The sequence below is a fragment of the Dipodomys spectabilis genome, unplaced genomic scaffold (genome assembly GCF_019054845.1).
Source record: "Dipodomys spectabilis isolate Male_0828 unplaced genomic scaffold, ASM1905484v1 ptg000797l, whole genome shotgun sequence".
In the NCBI taxonomy this organism is placed as follows: Eukaryota; Metazoa; Chordata; class Mammalia; order Rodentia; family Heteromyidae; genus Dipodomys; species Dipodomys spectabilis.
Genome location: NW_024871474.1, coordinates 129,314 through 137,298, shown reverse-complemented (window position 1 = coordinate 137,298; position 7,985 = coordinate 129,314). Strand labels below are relative to the sequence as shown.

Here is a 7,985-nt window from a genome sequence, read left to right as displayed (position 1 = left end):
GGAGGCAGGGTCCCTGGGGACGGCGGGGGCTGTGGGGGTGGGGGAGGCAGGGTCCCCGGGGACGGCGGGGGCCTGGGGGAGGCAGGGTCCCCGGGGACGGCGGGGGGGGGGGGGGGGGGGTGGGGGAGGCAGGGTCCCCGGGGACGGCGGGGGGGGGTGGGGGGGGTGGGGGAGGCAGGGTCCCCGGGGACGCGGGGGGGGGGGGGGGGAGGGCAGGGTCCCCGGGGACGGCGGGGGGGGGGGGGGGGGAGGCAGGGTCCCCGGGGACGGCGGGGGGGGGGGGGGGGGGGGGGGGAGGCAGGGTCTCCGGGGACGGCGGGGGGGGGGGGGGGGGGGGAGGCAGGGGGTCTCCGGGGACGGCGGGGGGGGGGGGGGCGGGGGGGGGAGGCAGGGTCCTCCGGGGACGGCGGGGGGTGGGGGGAGGCAGGGGTCCCCGGGGACGGCGGGGGGGGGGGGGGGGGGGGTGGGGGAGGCGAGGGTCCCCGGGGACGGCGGGGGGGGGGGGGGGCGGGGGGAGGCAGGGTCCCCGGGGACGGCGGGGGGGGGGGGGGGGCGGGGGAGGCAGGGTCTCCGGGGACGGCGGGGGGGGGGGTGGGGGAGGCAGGGTCCCCGGGGACGGCGGGGGGGGGGGGGGGAGGCAGGGTCCCCGGGACAGCGGGGGGGGGGGGGGGAGGCAGGGTCCCCCGGCGGGACGGCGGGGGGGGGGGGGGGGAGGCAGGGTCCCCGGGGACGGCGGGGGGGGGGGGGGGGGGAGGCAGGGTCCCCGGGGACGGCGGGGGGGGGGGGGGGGGGAGGCAGGGTCCCCGGGGACAGCGGGGGGGGGGGGGGGGAGGCAGGTCCCCGGGGACGGCGGGGGGGGGGGGGAGGCAGGGTCTCCGGGGACGGCGGGGGGGGGGGGGGGGGAGGCAGGGTCCCCGGGGACGGCGGGGGGGGGGGGGGGGAGGCAGGGTCCCCGGGGACAGCGGGGGGGGGGGGGGGAGGCAGGGTCCCCGGGGACGGCGGGGGGGGGGGGGGGGGGGGAGGCAGGGTCCCCGGGGACGGCGGGGGGGGGGGGGTGGGGGAGGCAGGGTCTCCGGGGACAGCGGGGGGGGGGGGGGGGAGGGCAGGGTCCCGGGGACAGCGGGGGGGGGGGGGGAGGCAGGGTCCCCGGGGACGGCAGGGGGGGGGAGGCAGGGTCTCCGGGGACAGCGGGGGGGGGGGGGGGGGGGGCAGGGTCCCTGGGGACGGCGGGGGGGGGGGGGGGAGGGCAGGGTCCCCGGGGGACGGCGGGGGGGGGGGGAGGCAGGGTCTCCGGGGACAGCGGGGGGTGGGGGAGGCAGGGTCCCCGGGGACGGCGGGGGGGGGGGGGGAGGCAGGGTCCCCCGGGGACAGCGGGGGGGGGGGGGGGGGAGGCAGGGTCCCCGGGGACGGCGGGGGGGGGGGGGGGGCGGGGGAGGCAGGGTCCCCAGGGACAGCAGGGCGGGGGGGTGGGGGAGGCAGGGTCCCCCGGGGACGGCGGGGGGGGGGGGGGGTGGGGGAGGCAGGGTCCCCGGGGACGGCGGGGCCTGGGGGGAGGCAGGGTCCCCGGGGACGGCAGGGGGGGGGAGGCAGGGTCTCCGGGGACAGCGGGGGGGGGGGGGGGGAGGCAGGGGTCCCTGGGGGACGGCGGGGGGGGGGGGGGGAGGCAGGGTCCCCGGGGACGGCGGGGGGGGCGGGGGGGAGGCAGGGTCCCCGGGGACGGCGGGGGGGGGGGGGGAGGCAGGTCCCCGGGGACGGCGGGGGGGGGGGGGGGGGGTGGGGGAGGCAGGGTCTCCGGGGACGGCGGGGGGGGCGGGGGGGGAGGCAGGGTCCCCGGGGACGGCGGGGGGGGGGGGGGGGAGGCAGGGTCCCCGGGGACGGCGGGGGGGGGGGGGGAGGCAGGGGTCCCCGGGGACAGCGGGGGGGGGGGAGGCAGGGTCTCCGGGGACAGCGGGGGGGTGGGGGAGGCAGGGTCCCCGGGGACGGCGGGGGGGGGGGGGGGGGGGGGAGGCAGGGTCCCCGGGGACAGCGGGGGGGGGGGGGAGGCAGGGTCCCCGGGGACGGCGGGGGGGGGGGGGGGGGAGGCAGGGTCCCCCGGGGACGGCGGGGGGGGGGGGAGGCAGGGTCCCCGGGGACGGCGGGGGGGGGGGGGGGGGGGAGGCAGGGTCCCGGGGACGGCGGGGGGGGGGGGGGGGGGAGGCAGGGTCCCCGGGGACGGCGGGGGGGGGGGGGGGAGGCAGGGTCCCCGGGGACAGCGGGGGGGGGGGGAGGCAGGGTCCCCGGGGACAGCGGGGGGGGGGGGAGGCAGGGTCCCCGGGGACAGCGGGGGGGGGGGGGAGGCAGGGTCCCCGGGGGACAGCAGGGTGGGGGGGCGGGCCAGGGGAGGCAGGGGTCCCTGGGGACGGCGGGGGGTGGGGGGGTGGGGGAGGCAGGGTCCCCGGGACGGCGGGGGGGGGGGGGGGGGGGGGGGGGGAGGCAGGGTCCCCGGGGACGGCGGGGGGGGGGGGGGAGGCAGGGTCCCCGGGGACAGCGGGGGGGGGGGGGGGAGGCAGGGTCCCCGGGGACGGCGGGGGGGGGGGTGGGGGGGGGGGGAGGCAGGGTCCCCGGGGACAGCGGGGGGGGGGGGGGGGGGGAGGCAGGGTCCCCGGGGACGGCGGGGGGGGGTGGGGGAGGCAGGGTCCCCGGGGGACGGCGGGGGGGGGGGGGGGGGGGGGGGGGAGGCAGGGTCCCCGGGGGACGGCGGGGGGGGGGGGGGGGGGGGGGGAGGCAGGGTCCCTGGGGACAGCAGGGCGGGGGGGCCAGGGGAGGCAGGGTCCCCGGGGGACCGGCGGGGGGTGGGGGGGGTGGGGGAGGCAGGGTCCCCGGGGACGGCGGGGGGGTGGGGGAGGCAGGGTCCCCGGGGACGGCGGGGGGGGGCGGGGGGGAGAGGCAGGGTCCCCGGGGACAGCGGGGGAGGTGGGGGAGGCAGGGTCCCCGGGGACAGCAGGGTGGGGGGGGGGGGCCAGGGGAGGGCAGGGTCCCCTGGGGACGGCGGGGGGTGGGGGGGTGGGGGAGGCAGGGTCCCCGGGGACGGGCGGGGCGGGGGGGGGGGGGGTGGGGGAGGCAGGGTCCCGGGGACGGCGGGGGGGGGGGGGGGGGGGGAGGGCGGGGGGGGAGGCAGGGCCGCAGGTTACTCTACCTCGAGCAGCTTGTGTACATTCTCCCTTTCTTTCATTCGCAGCTCGGCTTCCAGGGCACTAGTTTGACAGCTGGGGCTATAGGTTCAAATCCAAGTGCTTGCTGTGAGGTCACAGGGTCAGGGGGTGCTTCCTGTCCGCTGTGGGAGGTCACGGGGTCAGATGTGCTCCAGCCCACTTGGCCAAGGGCTCCTTTCTAGGGATTGTGAAGGTCTTGGGAAGCACCGAGGGCAGCCAGGGAACAGCACTCGCTGCAGTGCCCGCCGTTCTGGTCCTCAGCCCCGGCCCGGGGCTCCGGCCTGAGGCCTTGCTGTGGCTCCGTGCAGAGGGCAGCTCTGGGTCAGCCAGGAGCGTTGGCGGTTTGGGGCCCATGTTCTGTCTGTGTTCAGTCATGACTGCCGGAGTCACAGAAGCTCTGTTGATGACTGGTGGAATGACTCTCCTCTCCGGGGGGGGGGGGGGGGTGTGGCAGTGGGGCCAGGCTCGCTGCCAGTGCCAGGGGCTGCTGCTGTTTCTGACGCGGCACCTAGCTTGTATGAGACAGGATTTTAGAACAGCATGGTGCCGCACGCCTGCCCTCTCAGCCCTGGGAGGCGGGGCGTCAGGGCTGAGGCTGCACAGAGACCCTGTCTCAGAAAATACTTAATTATAAATACATGCTCACTTACAAAGTCAGAGATCAAAACTAACACAAAAAGTACCATAGCTCTACCTTCCAGAGACAACTAGCATTGTTTATTATTTTTCTCTAGTGTGTGTGCGTGTTTCCTTCTCTTCCTTGTTTTTATAAAACAGGGCATGAAGCTGGGCGCTGGTGGCTCACGCCTGTCATCCTAGCTACTCAGGAGGCTGAGATCTGAGGATCACAGTTCAAATCCAGCCTGGGCAGGAAAGTCCATGAGACTCTTATCTCCAATAAACCACCAGAAAACAGGAAGTGGCGCTGTGGCTCAAGTGGTAGAGCACTCGCCTTGAGCTGAAGAGCTCAGGGACAGCGCCCAGGCCCAGAGTTCAAGCCCCACAAACAACCAAAAACATAAAATAAAACAGGGCATCATAAATGTACTTGTGTTCATTTAATAACACCAAATCTCACATTATCAAAGAGCCTCTCAAATACAACTTTGAATAATTACTGTATCATATGGATGGTATCTACCATAATGTGCTTAGTCAAAGCTAAGCTATCTCATATATATATGTACATCTGTTATGTTAAAATTAACATTAGTATCTTTTCAAATGTTTGCTTACAGGAGATGGAGGCCTTAACACAGAACACTAATAGCACTCTTGTTTTATCTCTAAAGGCAAACAAAAAACTGGTCCTCTACCATCGCTATACGAATCGAGCGCTGGTGGCCCATCGGAACCTGTTCTTAAGGTACTGCAGGGCACAGCGAACATCACAAGAGATGTGGGTGTGAATGTGGGCGAGGTTCCATTAGAGACTGCATGTGCGCGTGTATGTACTCGTGTGCGCACACACATGCATGTGCATGCACACATATGCACACCTGCATGCACTCACGCACACACGCTCACGCACTCACACACACAGATCCTTGGAGGCTGAAGGTTCTGTGGAAGCCAGCCTCACGGGTGCTCTGAAGAGGGAACTAAAACTCAGTAAGGCCACTCAGTTCCTCTCCTTCTCTAGGACGTACTTTGGAAAAGAAGTTGAGGTTGCAGCTCACACATATCTGGATTCACAGAGAGTGGAAAAGCCAAAGAACGTATGGCTTTTAGTGACTGCGAGCCCCAGGGATGACGAGGCCACCATGCTGGACGTGGCCAAGCCCAGGGCCGAGGACACCCGTGCTGTGGAGCAGGCCATGGGCCTTGGCCCGCAGTGACACACGCCCCACGCAGTCCTGTTCTTTCTGACCTTGCTCTTGCCAAATACAGCTTCCAACCAGAGACCTGGGCATGCCTTGCCGTGTCTTTTTGCACAGAGGCACAGGATGTGCTGGTGGTGGGGTTGAGGGTGTGTTAGCAGTGCTGTTAGCAGTGAGCATGCACTGCTCACACCAGGCACCGCAGGCCCGGGGAACCCAGGAGGGAGCAGGCCTGTGCCGGGGGAAGGGGCGCAGGAGGCCACGGCACACTCCAGGCCGCCGCCACGGGGAGACGCAGGGCGCTCGGGTGAGAGAGAGGCCAGGGCCGGGCTGGAAAGTGCTGGTCCACATTTAGCCCAGCACAGAGCTGGAGCAGGGGGAGGAAGGCTGGCCTGGGGAGGAGTGGGGACGGGTGAGTGGAGGGTCCCAGCGGGGCGTGGGGACAGCGGGGCTGGACACACGTGTGCATGCGTGTGTGCATGTGTGTCAACAGAAGACCATGCGTATTCCACTGGCAAAGTCAGTCAGCGTTTCCTGATGCTAGCCGGAGCAGGCGCTTTCCTCTTTCCTCTCCATTTGTTCTTTCCTCCTCTTCTCCCCTCGCCTCTCTTCCTTTCCCTCTTTTCTTTCTGGAACAGGTCCTCATTGTGGAAAGAAGGCAGAAGACTGGAACCGGCAGTTAGGAAAGGAGTAACTCAGTCTCCAAGAAGCATTCCAAAACACATTCAAACAAAGACAGTGACTGACAGGGCCTCCCTGGCCCCTCCCCGCAGAGGACCCAGGCCCTGGTGGGAAAGGGCAGAGCTAAGCGTGGGGACAGAGCCCGCGGGGTGGGGCTGTGGGCCCTGCAGTCCACCAGGGCAGAGAGGAAGCCAGGACTTTCTCCCGTCCGTGTGGTTCCCCAAATGGCCACAAGAGGGCGGCGCCTGAGCCCAGCATGGAATGCTCAGCATGGAATGCTCAGCGGCTGCTTCACCTCAGTTCCCAAAAGGGACATTTGTGGAGGGAGGAGTCACCAGCACCTGGCTCTGAGGTTGGTTCAGTTTTTCTTCATGAAAGAAGCAGTGTGTGGCGTATGTAAGAGCCGCTTTGCCAGGGCCATGGCTCACGCCTGGCATCGCAGCTCCTCACTCAGGAGACTGAGTTCTGAGGGTGTCAGTCTGAAGGCAGCCTGGGCAGGAAAGCCCGTGAGACTCTCATCTCCAATTAACCATCCAAAAGCCAGAAGGGTGCTATGGCTCAACGGTAGAGCGCTAGCTTTGAGCATAAAAAGCTCAGGGTCAGGGACCAAAGCCCCAGGACCTATACAAAAGAAAAGAGAGGAAAGGAGAGGGGAGGGGGGGAAGGAGAGGGGAAGGAGGGGGGGAAGGGGCTGTTTTAACTGGCATTCGGAATATGGGTAGCCAGGGGGTTCAGGTTGGGGTTTTTACGGACATTTCTTCTGGCGTCTGGAAATAGTGCCCACAACCAGGAGCCGGAGAAGCGACACCAGAGTCCTGTGTGTGGACACGCTGTGGCCGAGGCCTTGGTCCTCACCAGCCCTGGGTCTCTGCCGGCCCCGCGTCCTCCCAGAGCGGCTAGAAGATGAAGTGAACTGAGCCGGGCGCAGCATGGACGGGAGGGGAGGTTGCAGGTCTGGGCTCTGGCGCAGCATCAGACAGCTCAGCACGGACGCCTGGCTTCCTGGACATGCCACCCGCCGATCCGTGGCACGAGGAATGCCCACGAGCCGCCTGCCTGCCTCCCAGCACTGGCCCCGGCGCTGGCCCCGGCGCTGGCCCCGGAGCTGGCCCGTCCTGTGGGCCTCCGCCCTGTATTGCCTCTGCACTGTGTTATGGTTGGCTGGTGGGGCCCGACGGAGCCTCTGCCAGACATCTGCTCCTGCTCCTGCATGAACTCCGGGCGGCAGGAAGCGCCCCGCCCTGTCCCACACCGCCAGGCCCCGAGGTGCCACACCAGGACGCTGCCTGGAGGCCGGGGAGGGGGCTCGGAGCTGCGCTCAGCCCCTTCCCTCCCTTTGTGGGTCGAAGTGACTCTCGCGAGACCTCTAGGGCCAGTGCTCTGGGCTAGCGACATGCGGAGAGCGCCAGAGGAAGGCAGGAAGTCAGAGGCCCCGCACACAAGCGGAGGAGAGCGCCAGAGGAAAGAAGGAAGTCAGAGGCCCCGCACACAAGCGGAGGAGAGCGCCAGAGGAAAGAAGGAAGTCAGAGGCCCGCACACAAGCGGAGGAGAGCGCCAGAGGAAGGCAGGAAGTCAGAGGCCCCGCACACAAGCGGAGGAGAGCGGCAGAGGAAGGCAGGAAGTCAGAGGCCCGCACACAAGCGGAGGAGAGCGGCAGAGGAAAGAAGGAAGTCAGAGGCCCCGCACACAAGCGGAGGAGAGCGCCAGAGGAAAGAAGGAAGTCAGAGGCCCGCACACAAGCGGAGGAGAGTGGCAGAGGAAGGGAGGAAGTCAGAGGCCCCGCACACAAGCGGAGGAGAGTGGCAGAGGAAGGGAGGAAGTCAGAGGCCCGCACACAAGCGGAGGAGAGCGCTAGAGGAAGGAGACAGGGCAAGAGCGGCAGCTTGAGAGGAGCCCACGTGACCCGGAGAGACTCCATGAACAGCGTGGTGACAAACATCCCTGTGACCCCTCAAAGAGCCGGGCCCACATCTCTGCTGCCCCCACAGGGACCCAGGGTCCCTGGGGAAGAGGCACACACTGGAGGGGACCCCCATCCCCCCTGGAGACCTCATTGGACAGAAAGACCAGGCCAAAGGGAGGAGACGCAAGTCCTCCGTCTTGCTGACAGAGAACCGAGGCTCAGGACACCATGAAGCTGTCTCCCCCTGTCCCCCAAGGCCTTGGCACTGCCCAGGAGCTGTGTGCTGCTGAAAACCCATCCTTGGGACATTGCAAGCAGAAGTTACCAGCAGAGATGTCTGTGTCCCCCCATTGACCTAAATGTCCAGCGGTGACGATTATTCAGATAAAC

The 7,985-nt window shown here is 69.5% G+C and overlaps 1 long non-coding RNA gene across 1 annotated transcript; it reads left to right on the top strand.

The window, feature by feature from the left end:
* The first annotated feature begins 4,184 nt into the window (after window positions 1-4,184).
* On the top strand, window positions 4,185-5,101 carry LOC122102571. The gene is made up of 2 exons (XR_006146522.1): window positions 4,185-4,557; window positions 4,834-5,101. It is a non-coding gene; the product is annotated as an uncharacterized LOC122102571 (long non-coding RNA).
* Window positions 5,102-7,985: the final 2,884 nt, after the last annotated feature.